Here is a 22,879-nt window from a genome sequence, read left to right on the forward strand (position 1 = left end):
TTTGCTTGGGGCATAAATATTAAGTATTGACACATCATTCTGGTAGATATTTTTGGTTGGTATTTAAGTATTGTCCTCATCAAACATTATTGCTCGACTTCTCTGTTGCTTAATATCCTCACAAAATTTTACTGGCAGTTCACTCAATAGCTTTACACCCTACTTTCTAACTATTTCAATTTTCCTTATATACTTGAGATTATAGTATAATTACATCATTTCTCTTTCCCTTTACCCCTCCTTATATTTTTCCTTGTTCTCTTGCAAGTTCATGGTCTTTTTTATCAAGAATTATTGTTGCATATAGTATATAGTACAAAATATGTGAGTACACCTTGCCCACTCTGTATAAATCTATAATAAAGCACCTGTACTTAAGACTCAGGGAGTACTGTAGATTTTAAGAGCCAAAGGATCAGAGAATTTGCTGTGAGATTGTCTCTGAGAAATGTAGATTCATAATGTCTCACCAATCTGAATGTCTAAGCATGAGCTAAATAAGGTCGATAACAATAGAAATGCTGAATAGGTGTCCATAAATGGAGCGGGACTAGTTGGTGCTTTACCAATGATGAGGTATTTTATTGGGCATTTATGCTGTGCCTGCCCCTTTCCTTAATAGGAAAACTAAACTAGAAATTGAAGGGACTGCCTCAAGAAAGAATGGGAAACAGCACATCCTTGTTTTGGGGGACATCAGCAACTACTCCTGTGAACCAGATCCAAGAAACAATTTCTAACAGTTGTGTGGTGAGTTTTTCAAAAACATTCTGTTCCTACTGTTCAATGGCCAAGAAGATATTCCATGACATGAATGTCAACTATAAAGTTGTGGAGTTTGATATGTTGGAATACGGTAACCAGTTTCAAGATGTGCTTCACAAGATGACTGGAGAAAGAACTGTTACCAGGATATTTGTCAATGGAAGGTTTATTGGAGGTGCAACTGACGTTCACCGGCTTCACAAAGAAGGGAAATTGCTGCTTCTGGTTCATAAGTGATATTTTTTAAAAAAAAAAAAACAAGAGGAAAGATGTGAATGATGTGAATGTGATGATGTGATAGTCGCCATACCAATAAATGTTAGTGCGATTGTACCTTTTACTTGAGGATGTTTTTCAGTGTGTGCATTACCTTCATAAAGATGATTCAAAATAATGAGCAATAAATTGCCATGGACCCTTAAAAAAACCAATAGATATGCTAATGTGGATCCAGGAAAGCCCAGGACACCTTACTCCTACACAAAGACTTATGGGTAACCTCATACAAACAACTATAATGCTGAGTGTGGGACCAATAGTCTTTTTCCGGGACAAACATATCAGCTGATTACTTAAAACCAAGTGGTCATACGTCAATATGTACACACCTATAACGTTATACATGCTTCCCATGTCTTTAAAAATACTGCAATTGCCAATGTACCTTGTTATCGTAAGGGTTATGGAAGAGTTGTTAAGCACATGAATTCCTTTGAGTGAGTTATTGTTAGATCGAGGAACTTAATGCTTGTCTGGACTACTGTAATCTCCTTTCTGGTCTTTTTACATCTGTTTTGCTCACCGTCCAGCCTTATAAAACTAACCCAAAGAGGATTATCATTTACAATAAAAAAGTAATTATTTCTTTGAACAACAAGCAAGGAAGCAAGCAAACAAACAAGAAAACAAACCCTAATGGCTTTAACTGCTGAGATTAAAGGCTAAAATCCTTACATCTTAGCTTGTCTTCCAAATGTTGCTCAGCTGACACGTTCCTCTCTAGGATTTGTTTTCTGCCCTCTTGGCACATCTGCCTTCAGCAGCTTATCAAGAGGTTCATGTCGTTCTCCTGTCCATTCTACATTTCCTGGGTCTATGGTTCTAGTTTCTCTGAATATATTGTTTCACCTCTCTGGAATGTTTGCTCAATGTACTTCATTTTCATTCATTCTCTCTGTCATTTCCACTACGTTATGACGTTATGAGCAATACACACACACACACACACACACACACACACACACACACACAAACACACACACACACACACACACCATATATAACTTAAATCTTTGTTGGTTCTCGAAGGTACTAAGGTACCAAGAAGCACTGATAATAGCTTCCAATGTTTGACGGGCTATGGGACTCAGTTGCTCAAAACACCAAAACACACAAGCCATCCTTGACTTGGGCCTGTAGTGGGCATGTATTTATTTGCCTATAGGGTTCAGTAGGGACATTGATACCTTATTCTAAAATGACTTCATTTAAACTGTTTTCATGTATATATATTTATATGTATTTTTGAAAGCTTCATCAGTCATAGATTTCTATGTGACATTTCCAAGTGTCTTTACAGCAAGTTGTCCAATAAAAGACTGTTATAGCAAAGTGGAACCAAGAGGAAGACCATGAGGCTCTGCTTCTTCAGCTTACATTCTAATTCTTTCTGGTATTTCTCTCTCTCTCTCTCTCTCTCTCTCTCTCTCTCTCTCTCTCTCTCTTTATTTTAAGAAGAAGGGTATGTGGATATAAGCTAAAGCATGCATGTGGCTATTTGCTTATTTCGTAGCTATCACAATTTAGTAGCAAAAACTGCAAACCTGAATATTTTCCCTAATAGGCACATACAGTGTTAGAATAGCTGACTCAGACTGTTTGAGTCTATCACTATATAGTTATTATTCACAAAATTGCAAGAGAGCCAAAAATTAAAAATGTGTTTTTCATTTTACTTTCGTGCTTATTGTTTGTTCTTTAGGAAAGCTCTCATAAGCATAGTCAATGGGCTTCTTTTTTTTTTATTTTATCTTAAAATTTTTTCTTTTTTCTTTTTGAGATTATAATACAATTACATCATTTCCTCCTTTCTTTTCCTCATTTCATGATTCATTTCCCCTTCTTGGACCCTTTCAAATGCATAGCCACATTTGTCACTAATTGTTTTTGACCAATTATTTCAATTAAATACTTTAGAAATAAAAATTTGTAGGTTCTCTGACTTTGTGGTGTGGTGCAAACAATTCAATTGTTTTTGTTTCTCAGTAGAAGTTGTTCCTTTTTTCTACATAAGATTTTGTTCCATTGATAATCAGTTCTGTCAGTGATATGGAATGATGATACTGGTTTCAATCATTTTAGAGTAGCAGATCAAATGCATTCTAAAATCTAAAATAATTTGAAAATCATTAACAGTCAAATCAAGACAAAATGGAACCTTTCAAAAAAATCATCACATTCTACTTAAGCAGTCATATAAGCAGCGAGATGTTTATGCTCACTGGGCATGGATGGCTTCACAAGTAATCTTATATATTAATAATTTATTTCAAAAGTTGTGAGGTATTTGAAGCTTTGTCACTTGTGTAGCATGTATATTATTGTTTGTATGTTAATTTACCAAATAAATTTTTGTTTAATTCTCTCTCCATCAATAAGATTCAGATTGATGGTGAACATCAAACCTTTGAACAATAGAAACTACAGCTATTGCAGTCATGTGGTTTGAATAATAATTTTTGTGATTGTACTTCAGGTTAAGCTCTAAAATTTTTGGCAACCAGAGCAGAAAGGAGAAATGAACCCCATTATTAAGCTGGAAAGAAGCATTCGGTTCATTAGACGATATTTTCTCTGATTTAAAATTCAGAAATAAATCCCTGAAGAAGGGCTTTGTGTTCAGGACATGAATTATTTAATAGACAATATTTTCTAAATGTTGAATGAAATTATATGACATGCAGAATGAATCTTGATTTCTGAATTGGCACATTATACAGTGTAGTGATTCATTTGGAGTCAGAGGCCTTATATCTTTACAGGATGAGAGATCATGTGAGCACCTTTACAAAAGCACTATCAAAATAAGTAAGTGTGTATGTGTTTCTGTGTGTGTGGTTATATGTTGTTTGTTTGTTTGTGTATGAGTGTGTGTGTAAGTGCCTGTAGAGGCCAGAAGAATGTCAATTTCCTAGAGCTATAGTTATAGGTAGTTATGGGCCACTTCATGTGGATGTGAAATGGCTGGGAAGTAGACTCTTTAGTTTCAAGGTTTTGTTTTTAATTCATCTAATGATCCTATATAGTTATGTGGCACAGCATGATGCTTTGACACATGTATACAATGTGCAATGACCACATGTATCACCTTAAATGTTTATTATTTCATTGTAGTGAGAATAGCAACACAATCTCTTGTTACTTTGCAATGCACAGATAACCTTGATAACTGTAATCATCTTACTTTTCAACAGAACGTCACTATTCTTATGTAACCACAGTTTTGTAACTGTTGGCCAATCTCTCCATTATTTCATCTTAGAATAAATAAATTTTCCATTAAACCACCTCTTATAGCTTCAAAACTGAGGTGCATGCTCCATACATGGACCTAGACACAGAAAGTCCAATGCTATATCATGTCTCCATCCATTCTTCAGTTGATGCGCATCTAGGCTCTTTCCAAGTTCTGGCTATTATGAACTGAGCAGCAGTAAACATGGATGAGCAAGTGTGTCTGTAGGAAGGTGGAGAGTCCTTTGGCTATACTATTTTTTATCCTTTGAACAAGTCCACATTGTTTGCCACATATGCTGTATTAACTTATTAATCTGTCAATTATCCATATTATTTATCTTTCCATATTCATGCCAACATTTGGGATATTTTCTTATCTCAGAGTAGACATTCTAATTGGGGTAATTTAAATTTCATGATGGTTTTTATTAACAGTTTCCTAATATATAGTTATAGTTAACATTTTTTTATAAACTTATTGACCATTTTTATTTTTTGTCATAAAAGTTTTTTGTATATTTGCCATTTTTTGTTTTGATTCTTGCTATTTGAGATCAGTGTACTCTGAACACTAATCCCTCATTCAATATCTACTTCCCTAGTATGTTTTTCATTCTCTAAGTTGCTCTTCACTTTTCTTTCTTTTACTGTCTAACATATTTTAACTTTAATATATATTTGTCTATTTTTACTCTTTTGTCTGTGCCTTCAAATTCTTATATAAAAATCCCTGCTTGTGCCAAAGTCATAAATCATAGAATATATTGCATTCATTTTCTTCAAATTCTTGTTTTTCCCCGTGTGTGTGTGTGCTGATTTTTTATCTAGTATGAGATAGGTTTATCTCATCTATGAGTTTTATGTGTATTTTTTCTAGTTGTATGATGAGTATCTTGCTGTTTGTTAGGGATTATATTGAAGCTATAGTTGGCTTTAGGTATTGTGGTTTTCTTATTGCTATTGGTTTTTTTTTAGTTTGTGAGCACGGAATCTTTATATATCATGTCACATTCAATTTCTTTCATTACTATTTATAGCTTTTGCCAGAGAACTCTTGTTTTTTGATTAAATTAACTTCAAATTAAACAGTTAAATTTATTCATTTGCTATGTTTTATTTCATTTTATTTTATGCTGTCCCTCAGGATCCTGTTTATTTCTAATGAGAGACAGAAAGGTATCTGAAATGGTATCTGAATGGATCTGAATGGGAAGGGAGGTTGTGGTAAGTAGAAGGGGAAACCATAGTTAGACATAGTACGAGAAAAAACATCTATTTTCAATAGAAAGAAAACATGTCTAAAAGTAAAAAAAGTTATATTATGTTTTACATTGTGATTTTTTTTCAGAGTGGGAAATGTCAAGTAATATTTTTTAAAAAATTAATATATTCAAGGCCAGCCTGTGCTGCAAGAGACCCTGTCTTGAATATATAAAAACACCTAGGCTTCCACCAGTAATAGCATCAATTCAGAAGACACGTCTTGGACAATGGAATCTCAGCACTAAAAACAAAAATCAATCGAGAACATGAATATTTCTCACATGCATATTGCTAGGTAAAAGCCAATCTGGAAGGTAGCATACTATATGATTTCACATGTATGGAACTCTAGATACTTGTCAACACCCACAGATTGTTTAGGACAAGCAATGAACTCTATAATGTATAATATAGTCAATAATATATCCGTACTGGCTAGGCAGTGTGGTTCAGGCATGTAAATCCCAACACTTAGGAAAACCACCACAAGTTTCTGGTCTACCTAGAATTCCAGGCCAGCTAAAGTTACATGATAAAGCCTTACTCAAAAACAACAACAACAACAACAAACTATTTAAAAAAGTACTTTCTGCTTTGCTAATTTGAAACTGCTCCCAATTTCCCCCTTAAAAAATAATCTATGAAAAGAAAAAAAAAGTACAGCAAAATAAACCCACTAAAACAAAATTATTTCTCAGATAGCTAAGTATTTAGCAAATCCAGCACAAGACCATGAGGAGATGCCACAGGTGTTAAGATTCAGCAGGGCGTTATTAGAGTGATGGATGCTGATTTGTCTGCAGGTGCTCCGCTCTGCTGGAAGAGACAGGAGGAGGGAGGGGATTCTGAAGATTGATATCCAGGGATTTTTTTAGCCATTATAGGAATCACAGGATGTTTTCCTTTGCTTCTTCCATTCCCTTCAGATCAGAGTAAGACTGTGATATTGTCTAAGGCGGCATATTTGGGGATAGGACATTTTTCTTTGCACGACTTCTAATTTTAAAGTTTCTCATGATCTTCTTGTTGCTGTGAACACATTCAGGTCATAGCAAATTATCTTCTACTCCTAATTCTGGGATAATGCAGGATGATAACAGGAAGAGAAAATTCATCCTATGGGGAGTGTCTGGAACCCAGGTCTGACCAGCATAAAATTGCAGGCCAACCCAGTCTTGCTTATCTGCAGAGCACTGCCTGCCATGGACGACACACCATCTGAATCCAGTGGTGTGTGGCAGAAAGGCCTCCACATTAGAGGGAAGAGGACAGCGATTCAGAGACTTGGACTGAGAAGCTCTCATGGCAATTCTCCCCCAGGCTGCAAGTGTGGATGCTTGAGGTGAAGTGAGAATTTCCAGTATACCGCTCTCCTGCTTCTGATTTTGGCAGCTGCTTGGAGGCCCGACTCCTCTGAAGACTATCTTAGGTTTCCTGGGACCCAGCTTCAGTCTGGCCTCACGAGATGTGTTGGGAATATAACATTCTTGTTTAGCATATGAATGCCTTCGAAGTGTCAAATAAACCTCAACTTTCTTGCCATCTGTACTCAAGTTATGATAGCGACACTACTCCCGAAGCTTGTTCTGGGACACATCATAAACCGGAGGCAGGGTGAGTGGAGGAGCGGTGCTCGGTATGGTTCTTGTTGGGTGTTTGATTCCCTCATACCTCACCAGAGAATGGGCTGGTGGTTTGTGGTCTATGACTGAAGAAACATTTGATTCCGTAGAATGTCCTATGGTTGGCTCCTCAGTATATGAGACCAGCGTTAAAATCACACTTTCTTCATCCAAGTCTTCCTCAGATTGGTTCTGGTTGTAAGTCTCCAGGCCGAAGTACGACATTTTCAGGCAGGCTTGGGAGACGACAAAGGCAGCAGCCTTACATTGTGATATTAAAATAAAAACTTATGGATGAATGAGGAAGGGAAGATGTGTTAGTATGCTGTGTTGATAAGGGTTTAATTGTTCAGGTAGCTTTTTTGTCAATTTGATGTAGTTTAGAAAAATATTCAAAGAGGGTTCCTCAATTGAAAATGTCTTCATCAAATTGGTATGTAGGAAATTTTCTGTATTGATGATTGATTTGGGAAGGTGAAGGCCATTGTATATGTTATCATTATTGGGCAGGTAGTCCTGAGGTACATCAAAGCAAGCTGAACGAAGCCATGAAGAGCAAGCAAATAAAAAAGCATTCCTTCATAGCTTCTACTTCAGATTCTGCCTCCCAATCTTTGCATTTTTGTTCTGAATTCCCTTCTTGGCTGTAAACTGGGCTATGAAATAAGCCTTCTCCTTCCTAAGTTGCTCTTGGTCATTGTCTTCGTCATAACAATAGAATCAAAATATAGCAGTGCTTAAAACAATGTCCAGTTGCATACATTTTCCTGCAAATTTAATAATTTTATTTTTTATTTCAAGCTAAATAAAATTCTGTTGTGTATCTATATATCAATAGGTGAATATATATTATATATTATATATTCTTCTTGCTTTGAATATATATATATATATATTCACCTATTGATGCATCTATAGATTTGTTTCATTTCCTGGCTGTTTTGAATGAGGCTACATATAACATGGACAGAAAATATCTCTTTGCTATATTAACTTAGATTTCCTTTGGATACATATTCAAGAGTGATATACACTTGTCATGTTTTTATTTCTTGAGAAACATCCACACTGATTTTCACAATGGCTGCATGAGTTTTCAGTCCTACTAGTAGTGAATAAAGATTCCTCCTCTTCTGGAAAAATATGTTTCTTATGTAGTAATATTTCCTGATCACAGTTTCCTCTCTCTTTACTCCTCCGAGTTATTTTATGTTAGGGTTTTGCTGCAATCAGGGGGCCAAAGAATGCGGCAGCTATCATACCATGCAATAGACTTAATGCAAGAGATTTAGTGTGTGTGTGTGTGTGTGTATGTGTGTGTGTGTGTTAAAAGCAGAATGAGAGAGACAGAGAGACAGAGACAAAGAGATAGAGATAGACAGAGAGATACAGACAGACAGAGAGATAGAACACACCAAGGAGCTGACTTTATAAAGGGTATTTGACTGGTGGTTACAGTGGAAATGCATTGCATTTGGCTGTTGATGGTGGCATGGCTGTTGGTGTCAGGATGGGGAGTCCCTGTTTCTGGAATGTAGACAATTCTTGGTTTACCAGCACTCCCCACCTCACATTCCATCTGGATCCATTCTTTCTGTCTGTCATTAGAAAATGAACAGGACTATAAAGGATAACAATGAGGTAAAATGTAATAAAGTAATACAATAAGCATATTAGGAACAGGTCAAAACAAACAGGAGGAAAAGAGCCCAAGATGAGGTACGAGAAACAGATATAGATGCAGAGACCCACTCCTTTGCATACTCAGGAATCTTATGAAAACAAAAAATTGGAAGCCATGATATTATACACAACAGACCTGTAGGGTAACCACATAAAAATTAAAAGTTAAGAAAAGAGTAAAACGACTCAGTGAGAGATAACATTTTCCATATGTTTAAACTATTTAAAGATACTATATTTTTAAAAGTTAAGAAAAATATATTTTAATTTTATTTTTTACTGATTGAGAATTTTATAAATGTATGTACTTTGATCCAGCCCACTTTCAGTTTCTGTCCCTTCAATTCCTCACTTATCAATGCTATCACTACTTTCTCCCGATTTCTTATGTTCTTTCCCAACACCCTACACAGTCAGCAGTCAGCATGGGCCTGCATGTAGTCATCTATTGGAGCACAGCATCCCCTTTTCCAGCAGACTTCAGCTATGGGTATAGCTCCAGGGCTACCTCTACCCCATGCTTGGATTTTGTCTGGTAATGCTAGTAAACTGTCCTTCACACAAGCAATGTCACCAAGTGTAAGTCTGTTCCTTATAAGGAGGCATCTTTTGTACTTTCAAGTATATTCTGTCGTATGCTATCACTTTGGCTGGTTTGTTATATAGTCTTTTACATCCCACAGCAGGATATTTTGGCATAATGATAAAGGAATGAGTTGATAAAGGAATACCTAACATGCTTCCATCAAGAAACCACCACTCTTCTGTCTGTGGTGAGAATTCTACACATCCACAATGCTATTCTGATCATTGGGGTTCAGGAATGTTTTTATTCTTCTTAGATTTTCCCCCAGTTGTCAACATCCTCTAGGAAACATCATCAAGGGGCTTCCTATTAACTCTTATTTTAAAATTTAATATTAATAAAAGTGAAAGGTTTAATGTATGGTAACTTTATTAATTGGGAAAAGAACATTTTGTGATGCTGATAAAATGTTATCAGTGCTTCTTGCTTTCAAACATTTTAAAGTATTAATGGGTTCACTTAAAAGTCTGAAGTGCCCTCCTGATCTAAAAAATTACACTGAAGTGAATGAATGTTGGACACCAGCATTTCTGCATTTTGAAGCCTGTGTTGTTCATTTATGTGTGTTACATTCACTGTGTTTTCTATGTCTGCTCAGTTCTAACCTGGACACAGTTTCTGAGGCATTCAAAGAACAATTTCCCCACAGTTTACAGTTTTGGAGGATAGTGCAGATGGCTTTTACTCAGGAAAAAAATACATTTGTACTTCTTGTCATGTTGTTTAAGCATGAGACAGATACTTAAACACCATATATACATTAATCAAGTAAAAACTACTTTTGCATATGAAAGAGCTCATATGAAGAAATAAGTCTATCTGTTTATCATAATGTGTGGTGTGGTCTGTGTGTGTGTGTGTGTGTGTGTGTGTATGTGTGTGTATGTGTCTGTATAAAACATTAGTTAAGATTTGTATAGGGCTAGACATACCATTAACTTCTTCTAATCTCAGCACTGAGGAGGCATGTAGATCTCTATAAGTTTGACATCTGTCTGGTCTGTATAAGGAGTTCTGCAATGGCCAGAACTACATAATAAGACACTATCTAAAATAGAAAAAAAAAACAAGAGAAAAGATTGGGACATTAGTAAAGATTCATGATAGAAAAAGTAATAAAATTAATATCTTTTTGTTCAAACATAATGACTTTTAAGCAATTAAAAATTCTAGATACTTTTATTGAGTTTGCAGATGTATATGAATCTTCACACCTTTATGAAATTGAAAACGTGCTGAAACTCTTATTAAGTTTTCTTTACATTCCAATAAATCTACTTTGAATTAATCTAAATTGAGATTCTATTAAAGATCTCATTTGACATACAACTGTGGTGGTTTGAATGAGAAATGCTCCCCATAGGCTCAGCATTTGAGCACATGGTACCTAGCTGGTGCTGCTGCCTGGGAAGATTTGGGTGTTGGCTTGCAGGATGAAGTATGGGACTGGTTGTGGGCTTTGGGAATACAAAATTTGCTTATTCCCGGTTTGCTCTCTCTCCTTCATGCTTGAAGTTTAAGAAATCACCTCTCAGCTTCCTATTCCACCCTCCTGCTTGCTGCTTGCTGCTTGCAGCCATGCTGTTCCAGTATTATGGAATCTAACTCTCTGGAACTATAAGTCAAAATAAATTTTTTTATGAGTTCCCTTGGTTGTGGTATTTTACTACAGCAACAGGAAAGCAACTAATATGCTAAACATTGACAATTTTTTTTATCTTGATCAGCTGTCTATTGGGTTTCTGGCTCAAGTAAATAAGCTCCTTTGCAAGTGACTATGTTGTAGGCAGAAATATGTGGACTTCTTTGTATGGAAATATAGACAAATGTAAATTGTGTTCCTGTTTTTAAAGTCTTGTCCTTCTAAGAATTATAAAATGAAGATGGTCATTGAAATATTTCAGTCTTCTTGGTGACTGTTACTAGTTATATCATTTAGCACTGGGCACATGGGCTTTAATTGACCAAGTTGTCCCATAAAGCAGAAACGTGCTGTGATAACCATTGTCATGTGCTCAGTGTATTTGTCTGGGCAATGATTGCTAGTTTTAAAAGGTCACTGAATTCCGTGGTTGTTAGGTAGTAAGAGCTTAGAGATCAGAAGCCCTTCCACAAGCAGTAGTACTTGCTGTTAGCAAAAAATGGCTTGCTGTCAGGTTAGATCAGTGCCAGTTGATGGCATGCATTTGGTAGTATTGTCAAGTCTTACAAGGTTGGAATTTGTGTAAAGAAAGGGTCCCAGGCCAGTTCTTAGACGATGATGCCTGTAGACTGTGGTTTGTCTGAGCCAGTTTTAAGAAGCAACTCCTTTTCTGAAGAAATTTAATTTATGACCCAGACTTAATTATAAACCCATACAGCTTTAGACTTTGCAATTCCTGGCCACTTTGACTAAGACAGCTAAAGCTTTTTTTTGCCAACTTTTGGTTTCTAACAATGCATAGTGTATATGAAGCAGCCAACTTTTGTGTAAGCCTTAATAACTTTTTGAAAATAATTTGGAATACCAGGCATTATAAAATGTTAAAGGTCATCAAGATTTTAAAATCTAATATCACCTTTCTTAAAAAAAAATACCAGTTAATAACCGCTGACTCACAGTGTGAATCATTTACCCTTCCTCTCAGACTGTTAAAAAAAAAAATGCCTTCAGTGAGTCAGGATGGGCCTTCGAGGGGAAATGATGCCAGGAGGAAGCTTCTTTTGAAAGCTCATCAGTTAACACACTTGCTGTTGTTTTTCAGAATAATTCTGCTTGATTTGTTTACTTTCTTTTCTGTAACCTTGAATTTTGGGGACATTTCACTAAGCCACCAGGATCAGCTTGCTTCCTTCTTCTAGAATAGCTGCTTCCATGCATCAGGCAAATTTTCTACAGAGCTTCTGAGCTTCTTGCTCTTGTGCCAACTGATAAATTGTAGTTTTTGTGTCTTCTTTTTGTCCTTGTATGGTTCGGAATTAAATTTAAAGTTTTGCTTATTTTAAAAGTCTGGTTTTCTTCATTGTACTTAAGTTTTAAAATTCTGTGATGATTCTTTTTGAAAATAAGCTTTTTATTAGTACTTTGAGAATTTCATACAAGGTAGTTTGATCATATTCACACTTCTCCTTCAATCCTTCCAAAATGCACTCTGACCCACATACCTACCCTACTCTTACATAAGACTCAGTGAGCTCTGTCCAATGTTTGACTGTGGGTCTCCGCATCTGTTTTAGTCAGCTGCTGGGTGGAGCCTCTTACAGGACAATTATGCTCGGCTGCAAGCATAAAAGAGTATCACTAATAATGTCAGAGATTGCTGCTTGCCCATGAAATGGATCTCAAGTTGGATAAGTTATTGGTTGGCCATTCCCTTCATCTTTGTCCCTGTACATTTTGTAGGCAGAAGAAGGCCACTTTACATTCCATGCCCCCAGTGCTAGGTGTCTCAGCCAAAGTCATCTCCATCCCAGGAGCCTCTCCCATCCCAGGTCTCTGGCAGGTTCTAGAGATGTCCCCCATCCTCCTGCCAGCTGTGGATTTCCATTAATTATCTTTGCCCCCCTCCCTCTCTCCTGTCTCTAAAGGAGACACACCCATGGACACTTGATTTTTGACAAAGAAGCCAAAACCATATAATCGAAAAAAAGAAAGCATCTTCAAAAAACGGTACTGGTTTAACTGGATGTCTGCATGTAGGAGAATGCAAGTAGCTCTATATTTATCACCCTGGAGAAAACTCAAGTCCAAGTGTATCAAAGACCTTAACATGAAACCAAATACACTAAATCAAATAGAGAATGGGAAAATAACCTTGAACTCAATGATACAGGAGACAGCTTCCTGAACACCAATGACTCAGGCACTAAGCTCAACAATTAATAAATGGGATCCCATGAAACTGAAAATCTTCTGTAAGGCAAAGAACATTCTTTTAAACATTTATAAGATATATTTATTATTTTTTCTGATCAAAGTGCAATGATTTTTAAAATCTTTTAAAACAAGTAACCGTGAAAAACATATTCCAGAAAATAAAATACAAATGGAAATTTTAACCATTAGATTGCTTTGTCTAATTTATTCTAACTGTATTTAGTCTAAGAAACAAAACAAAAAATCCTTGAACTATTACTAAAACTAGAACTGAATCAAATTAGCATAAACTAGTGAATGCGTGTCAAGGGTCTGCTTCTAGGAACTATGTTCACATCAGTTTAATGACGACTAGCCCTGTGTCACAGAGCATAGGAACACAGGTCACTACTTGTGACCCTTGCCCCACAGATTATGTCAGAAGAAAGCTGACAATCCTGCTCAGGCTCTGAATCCTGTTCCCTGACTCAAACCTTGGGAACAAAGACTATGCCCTGTTATATAACTTTGCACAAGCTGCAATAAATCAATCTCTAAGTTTTAACTTTCGACAGGAAATGGTCAGTTATTTGATAAATAGAACCTTGCTAGGAATCCATTTCATGAGTTTGTTTACTAAACACCATGAGCAAGAACCAGCTACACATAAAGTTCCTTCAAATTTGGTCCACAAAGTCACTTAGCAGGTTGGAAATTTTAAATGTGCAGCAAGAGGAAGTGGAAATCCCAACACGTTGCAATTACAAAAGGGATATACATGCATACTAAAAAAAATTTAGCTCACAGAAGGCACTGACATAAAAGGGATAAAAAGGATAGTCTTTTAACACAAACAAGAATTAGCTGATACCCTTGTTCATTTTGTGAGCACCATAATACCTAAAATGATTTAAACCTGAATTCACTGTGTACTGTGACCACAAATTAAAAAAAAACATAATTTAATTTGCCTTACCATATATTTCTAGACATTAATTGATATGTAATTTTGAAAGATTAAAACTGCCTTAAAAGGGGGCTGTGATAGCAGCTATCAAGGCAACATTCAAGCATGATTTCAAAGATGTCTTCAGGGTTAGTTAGCCTTCTTTGTCAAAAATCTTCACAACTTCACCAAAAACTTCATCAACAGACTTAGAAGCATCTATTTTCTTGACTTTCCCCATTTCTTCATATAAGTCAATAATTGGTTTTGTTGATTCAAGATAAGTCTGAATTCTCTTTTCTAGGCTCTCTCTGTTGTCGTCACTCCTACCACTGCTTTTTCCCCTTTCAAGACATCGTTCAATACAGATCTCATTATTACAGTCAAAAAACAGAACAAAAGACACATCTGCTTTCCCATCCATGGTCTTGTTCCAACCCTGAAGCTTGTCTTGATTTCTTGGAAATCCATCAATCAAGAATTTATTCTTCTGAGCATTGGCAGCCATCGTTTGGTCCATTTCCCTCTTTAATAAACTGATGGTTATCTCAACTGGTACAATCTTTCCTTCTGTAATGTACTTTTCAATAAGTTCACCATACTGTGAGTCTGGATTCTTTCTTTCATCACGAAGAAGCTCTCCTGCAGAAAGGTGTGTGTAGTCATATTTCTCAACAATGCGCGCGCACTGGGTCCCCTTGCCAGCACCTGGCCCGCCCAAAACGAACAGGACCAACGTCTTCATGAGGTGGAGAGGGCAGAGCCGCAGTCCGCGGGTCCGCGCGGGAAGCTTGGTACCAGGACATGCAGCAGCAGGTGACCACAGCTGCTCAGCATACAACGTGCCTCTGACAGCAGCCCGCGCAGCGGCACGGGCCGGCAAAGAACATTGTTAACAGGATAAAATGGTAGCCTAGAGATTGGGAAAAATTCTTCACTAACCCTACATTCAACAGAGGGCTAATATCCAAAATATATAAAGAACTCAAGAAGTTAGAGACCAACAAACCAAATAATCCAATTTAAAAAATGAGGTACTAAGCTAAGCAGAATTCTCAAGAGAGGAATTTTAAATGGTCAGGAAGCACTTAAAGAAGTTTTCAGTGTATATGAAGAGCTCTCCCCCCTCTCTCTCTCTTTTTTATTAAAGACACATTTATCTTATTTATATTAATACACTGTAGCTGTCTTTAGACACACCAGAAGAGGGTATCAGATCCTATTTCAGATGGTTGTGAGCCACCGTGTGACTGCCAGGAATTGAACTCAATACTTCTAGAAGAGCAGTCAGTGCTCATAATTTCTGAATCATCTTTCCAGTTGGCTCCCAGTTGAGGGATGGGGCCACCCACCCATCTCATAATTTTTAACCCAGAAATGTTTTTGTCCAAAGGAAAGACAGGGACAAAAGTGAAACATAAACTAAAGGAAAGGCCATCCAGAGACCATCCCACCTAGGGATCCATTCTTTCTGCAGACATCAAACCCCCACACTACTGCTGATGCCAAGTGCTTGCTGACAGGAGCCTGGTATAGCTGTTTCCTGAGACGTTCTACCAGCACCTGACCAATACAGGTGCAGATACTTAAAACCAGCCATCACACTGAGCACAGGACTTAATGGAATTACTGGTGGAAGGACTGAAGGAGCTGAAGGGGATTGCAATCACATAGGAAAAACAATATCAACTAACAGAATCACCCAGAGCTCCCAGAGAGTAAACCACCAACCAAAGAGTATACATGGAGGGATCCATGGTTCCAGATATATATGTGGCAGAGGATGGCCTTTTCTGACATCAATATGAGGAAAAGCTCTTGGTCCTGTGGAGGCTTGATGCCCCAATGTAAGGGGATGCTAGAGCCGTGAGGCAGAAGTGGGTGAGTGGGTGAAGGAGCATCCTCATAAAAGCAAAGGGGAGGAGGAGAAGGGAGATGGGATGGGGAGATTGTGGAGGGGTAACTGAGAGGAGAAATATCATTTGAAATGTAAATGAATAAAATGATTAATAAAAAAAAAAAGGACTCTGCCAGGCCACTGGGATGCAGCTGCAGTCATTTGTTAGTAAATGATACGATACTGGCACAGCAAGGACATACACACTTTTAAAAACTCATTTTACTCCTAAAGGGAAGCCTAAGGCTTGGGAAAGTCCCACTGACTATTCTAAATATAATAAAATTTAGATCACAGTTAAAAAAAGAAAGAAAATTTCAGCAGCCTTACTCATCAGGGAAATGCAGATCAAAGCAATTTTGAGATTCCATCTTATACCCAAAGAGAATCACTAAGATCTCAAGGAACAGCACATGCTGGCAAGGATGTGAAGAAAGGGGAACCCTTCTTCATTTGGGGGGGCAGTACAAACTTGTACAACCACTGTGGAAATTAATCTGGCAGTTTCTCAGAAAATTGGGAATATTTCTACTTGAAGATCCAGCTATCCTGTTTCTGGGCATATATCCAAAAGATGTTCCACCATATCACAAGGATATATGCTCCACGATGTCCCAGGAGCTTCATTTGTAATGGCCAGAATCTGGAAACAACTCAGAGGCCCATCAAGCAAAGAATGGATATAGAAAATATGGTTTGTTTACACAATGAAATACTATTCAGCTATTAAAAACAAGCACCTTATGAAATTTGCTGGTAAATGGATAGAATGAGAAAATATCATCTTGAGTGAGGTAATCCAGTCCCAAAAGGACATGAATGGTATGTACTCACTTACAGATGGATATTAGCCATACAGTACAGGATATCCACACTATACTCCCAAGACTTAAAGAATCTAACCAAGAAGGAAGGCTCAAGTGATGTTGCTTGAATCTCACTTAGAAAGGGGAATAAAATAGTCATGGGAGGCAGATGGAGGAAGGGCACTGGTTGGGAGAGGGAATGAAGTGAAGAATGAGGGGGTGAGTTCAGAACTGTTTAAAAAGTCTCTCTAGTAGTCTTTTCAAGTGGAATACCTCTATTAAGAGGGATATCTGCTTGCTATATACATTAGATACACTGAACTATAATGGGCCAGTGCCTGGAATCTGATGGCTGTGTTCTTTGCAGTGTCTTGCTTTCTATATATTCTTATTCACCTGTTCTCTTCCCTCAGAGTTTTCCCCTGCCCTGTCAGAATGCTTTGGCCTTGCCTCCTTTGTCCACAGTCCACTAAGCTTCCTGTGAAAGAGACAAAAGAAGGAAAGGCAGGGAATACATATCTCAGGAACAGCACAGAGGTAAACATTAATCCAAGAGGCACTCCATTCCCAGTATTGGCCCAAGTAGGAGGAGTTATTTACAATTCTCCTGCTTTTATAAGTCCCATTACATTCATTTTCTATGTCTAATTCTGAGCTTTCTGGAACTGGCAAATCTTCCTTAAAACAAATGTATAAATAGAGACAATACAGCACCTGAAGCAACTTATCAGGATTACCCATGGGGAAGAGAAATGCTGAAGAGAGGGTGATACAATCAAGGTGTTCTTAGTCTCATTATCCATTGGCATCTCGAACTGAGAGGAAAATGTTCTAAAATTTTAGGCTATGTGCTTTTGATAATTTAAATATCCTTAGAGTAAGACCCAGTAACGCCCGTATTTTAAAGATCTTCTTTAAGCTACATAAATGCATTTTGAAATGTTTCGGTTTCTTAAAGCTCTATCTTGAAATTTTAGTCTTCTGGCAAAATGTAGTTTGCAGAAGATCTCAATGACATCATACTATATGTTACTATTGAATGTAGACTGAAAGTTTGTTATTTTACTGTCTGGGAAGGAACATGGAGGGCATAGAGTAGTTCATTGAAATTGCTATTAGGCAAAATATCTTTCTCTTCAAAATTAGTATTTTAAGATACCACACAAATAATGTTCTTTATAGTAGCAGGGCATTCCTTTCCTCTTACTACTCCTCCCTATCCTCTTTCTTCTTCCTTTTTTCTTTGACAAGATTTCACATATCCCAGGGTAGCCCTGGTTTCCCAACATGTATCAGAGAATAATTTTGACTTTGTAATTCTTGAGTTCTGGGACTACAAGAGGGTGCCCCAATACCCTGTTTATGTTGTATGTGGGATAGAGCCTAAAGCTTCATGGTGTCAGGCAAACATTCTTCCTGTTGTGCTACATATCTAAGGCAACATTTTCCTATCTCCCTGTGTGCCATACACTTTGTTCTACTCCTCCACTACTGCCCTCCCTCTCTTTGCTGCCCTGGTTGCCTTGTTTCTTTCCGTCACTTAGATATTCCCCCTGTCTGTCTGTTTTTATTATTTTTTAAAATCACATGTATTACTTGATCTTGTAATGTAAAAATTCAAGTTATGGCATCAAGTTAGAAAATTTACAGTTTTATAGGCATTCGGGGTGGAAGGCAAGAAATTATAGGCTAACATTATGTCTAAGTTTAGTTTACTGTGAGGTTAACTTTTTCTGATACAAGGTGGTTTCCTTGAAAAAGGTTGTGATTAGGCCAGATTAACTGTCCAATAGTTTCAGGCCTGAAGTTTGGGGTCACCAGTTGTTGGCTTTATAACTGGATAATATATGCCAGCTACTTGTTATTCTTTGTGTTTTAACATGAAATGGGAATAACCATGCTTTTATATGCTTTATATAGATAAAGCACTTGTGACACTGTCTGACACCTGTTGAGAGCTGATCGAATGTGAATTGTCTTTCTGCAGTAGCTGATTTGATGATGAATCTTAGCCCTGCCTTTTATTATGTGACATTGAGTACATTTTATAATTTATTTGCATGGATAATTTTTTAAATTTTTTCTTCATTCTCCTCCTGGTCTGGCTCCCAGTCACTCCCCTTTCTATACCTCCTCCCCTTCCCATCTCTAAGAGAATGTCATCACCCCCATCCCCACACCACCAGGCCTCCCTACTTCCTGGGACCTCAAGTCTCTCGGAGGGTTTAGGTGCATCTTCTCTCACTGAGGCAAGACCTGGCAGCCCTGCTGTATATGTGTTGGGGCCTCATATTACCTGGTGTATGCTGCCTGGTTGGTGACTCAGTGTCTGACAGATCTTGAGTGTCTGATCAGTTGAGACTGCTGGTTTTCCCATGGAGCCACCTTCCTCCTCAGCTTCTTTCAGAATTTCCCCAAATCAACCACAGGGGTCTCTGCCTTCTGTCTATTGGTTGGATTGGGTGCTAGTATCTGAATCTGACTCTTTCAGCTGCTTGTTGGGCCTCTGAGAGGGCAGCCATGCTAGACTCCTGTCTGCAAGTGCACCATAGCATCAGTAACAGTTTCAGAACCTTGGATATCCACTAGAGCTGGATCCCAGTTTGGGCCTGTCACTGGACCTCCTTTCCTTCATGCTCTTCTCCATTTTTGTCCCTGCAGTTCCTTCAGACAGGAACAATCATGAGTCAGAGCTTCTGACTGTGGATGGCAATCTCGTCCGTGATATCCTGACCTTCCACTGGAGGCAAATTCTGCAGGTTTCCTCTCCTCACTGTACAGCAGTTCATCCAAGGTCCCTCCCTTTGAGTCCTGAGAACCTCTCACCTCCCAGGTCTCTGGTACATTCTAGAGGGTCAGCCTACCTCCTACTTCCTGAGGTTGCCTATTTTCATTCTTTCTGCTGGCCCTTGGGGTTTCAGTCTTCCCCAACACCTGGTCATGTTCTCCCCTTCTCATCCTTGTCCCCTCTTCCACTCAGATACCTCCCTTCCTCTCCTGCCATGGCAACTGCTTTCTTCTCCCTCCCAAGTGGGATTGAGACATCCTCACTTTTAAATTTAACATTTTGTTTGCTCTTGAGTGGTACTGTGACATTTCTATGTGAACACAGTTGAGTAGTGTCTTGAGAAGTGTAGAATAAGTGGGCCTGTGTCACCAGCACACCTGCTAACAGGAGTGTAGATGTGACTTCATTGCATGTGCTGTCTAGAATATTAGCAAATGTGTATCAGTGTGCACAGTTGGGTGAAGTGAATCTGAGTCTCATTCAGACATGTAAAATAAGATTGCAGTTGAAGTCAGCAGACAGTGAAAAGTAAACTTTTCCTGATATTAACACATTTATTACATACTTCATAATTTTGTGACATGATACTATATAAATGATTTTAATTGATTTTTATTTAGCCAATTTGTGTTAGCAAAGTTTTTTTTTGGGGGGGTATAAATTTACTTTTATTTTATGTACTTTGGTGTTTTGCTGGTGCGTTTGTCTGTGTGAGGTGTGGGATCTCCTGGAACTGGAGCCACAGACAATTTTCAGCTGCCATGTGGGTGCTGGGAATTGAACCTGGTTCCTCTAAAGTAGCAGCCAGGGCTTTCAACAACTGAGCCACCTCTTCATCCCCCTTGTTAATGATCTTGTAATTACACCTTTAGGTATTTATAGAAACTTAACTATAATGAAAAATTATTGAAATAGTATTTCCTAGGACAATATCAGAAACTCTTCCTTCTTTTCAGTATCTTTGCTGTTACACTCATTCAGGCCTGTATCTGTTCTTACCTGGATGGTTACAGTGCCACTCTTCTCTCTCTAATTAGACCTTCTGTCATACTGTGTCATTCCCCCACCACTCCTCCTTGCTGCTATGGGGATCCTTTCTCATACAATGTCAACTAAGTTCAAAATCTTTCACTTATTTTTAATTTGCCTATAAGAAAAGTCCCATACCCTTGAAGCAGCTGTTTGTGTTCTGACCTCATCTCCTTCTGAGGAAGCTCATCAAAGGATTTCCTCCCTTCAGTTCTCCACCCTCCTATGCAAATCTATGCTTCTTCATTCTGGATTCTCTCTTTCAGGTTATGCTGCCTTTGTCATTGAATTTCCTTTGTTTACAAAGGTACAGTTACATTTCAGGCCTCAGCTCCCTTGCTGTGAAGTCATTCTCTGTCATCTCCCCTTATCAGAGCACCTGGCAAAATCCCTGAACTTCCTGACATAGGCTGTTTGTTCTTTGCACTAGAGGTAACAAACAGAAGCATCGCTTACTTATTCATCTTTATCTCTGCAGCATATCACACTGCTCTTGGTGGCACATAGTTGGCACATACATTATACTATGGTGTGTGCTAGTGCTTCAGACCAAATAAAGCCTGGTGGTGTTTCCTTTGTATGCCAAGTAAATAGCCTCTTAAAAGCCAACCTATTAGCTAAATATTTAAAGTGACCACAGATTTCAGTTTCTGTTTGATGTGTTAAGTAAATGCCATGGAGCCCTACTTTCATATTTACTTACTAGAAAAAGTTAATGTAATTTTAAACTTCATCATTTATGGTTTGATGCCATGGGTTCACATTCATAAGTCATATGTTTAATTAGTATGAATTATATACAAAGTGGTTATGAACTGTGGTCATTTCCTCAACAAGATATTTTTAGAGAATAGAATGCTTTTAGAATAATTAATTCAAAAGGAGTTGTACTTTTATTATATTTGGATTGAAGTTTACATGTAATCAATTCTCCTCCTCCTCTCCTTCCTCCTCTGTATTTCCTTCTCCACCTTCTTCTTTCTTCTTATAAAATACCAGGACCTAGTTGTTAATTAGAAGTTCAGTTTTACTTAGTCATAGGCACCCCACGTTTCATAAATCCTGAAAGCCATATCGTCAGTCTGGTCTATGTGAAAGGAAGGTTATATGAAATGATGACAGTGAAGGCTTCAGGGTTTAATGAACTTATCCCCAGGGGTTAGGAAGATAGTGAAACAGGTGATAAGTTTGCCACATAAACATTAGGATCTGAGTTCAAACAAGCACTTGTAGAAAAAGTAGGACATACTGGCCAGTACTTGTAATCCCAGCTGTGAGGAGAGAGAGAAAGGAAAATCTCTGGAATTCACTGGCCAGCACACTTATACTAATCAGTGTGCTCCAGGATAATGGGAGACCCTGTATCAACCACCACCACCACCACCACCACCACCACCACCACCACCACCACACCACCACCACACCACTACCACCACCGCCACCACCATCACCACAACCACCACCACCACTACACCACCACCACACCACTACCACCACCGCCACCACCATCACCACCACCACCACCACCACCACCATAACCATCTCCAGAGCACAGTCAAATGAATGCCTTGGGGACCTGCAAGAGAGGCTCCAGGGAAAAAGGCAGAAGACCCTTTACCTCAGGTGCATTTTGTTCCCTGGACCTTATCGTAATTATTTCCATCTTTATCCATTTACCTTTAAGTTGTATAAATTAACTCTCTTTTATTCTTTTTGAAGAATAGTCTACTGTGAATATAAATCACATTTTCATTACCAACTCATCAGTTGAAGGACATTTAGGCTGTTTTTATTTCCCAGCTATTGCAGATAGAGTGGCAATGAACACGGATGAAGAAGTATCTCTCTGGTAGTCTTATGTGAAATATGGAGATGTGACCTGTTACGGCAGTTTTCATAGTGTTAAAGATTTGGATAATAGCATAAAAAATTAAAGTGTTTCAGGCAGGCATCCGGAATAAAGCAGAACATTGCTGACATTAGTCTGCAGTAAATAAACAGCATCCTAATGGTAACAAACATACCTCCTTTATTTCAGCCTCTAGAGATACTGACTCTTATCCCAAACAACATTTGCTATACATTTTTCTTTGTCCTTCCTCTCAGCACACTCTTTATTAGAAATTGTGATGTACTGAAAACT

General features: G+C 37.9%; 3 pseudogenes; 1 reads left to right on the plus strand and 2 right to left on the minus strand.

Annotated features, from left to right (window-relative positions):
* Positions 1-663: 663 nt before the first annotated feature.
* Positions 664-1,002, plus strand: LOC114632757 (annotated as a pseudogene).
* A 5,492-nt stretch (positions 1,003-6,494) lies between these two features.
* On the minus strand, positions 6,495-7,391 carry LOC114631393 (annotated as a pseudogene).
* Positions 7,392-14,295: 6,904 nt separating this feature from the next.
* Positions 14,296-15,053, minus strand: LOC114632646 (annotated as a pseudogene).
* Positions 15,054-22,879: the final 7,826 nt, after the last annotated feature.

The sequence above is a fragment of the Grammomys surdaster genome, unplaced genomic scaffold (assembly GCF_004785775.1).
Source record: "Grammomys surdaster isolate TR1022 unplaced genomic scaffold, NIH_TR_1.0 97, whole genome shotgun sequence".
Taxonomy (NCBI): domain Eukaryota; kingdom Metazoa; phylum Chordata; class Mammalia; order Rodentia; family Muridae; genus Grammomys; species Grammomys surdaster.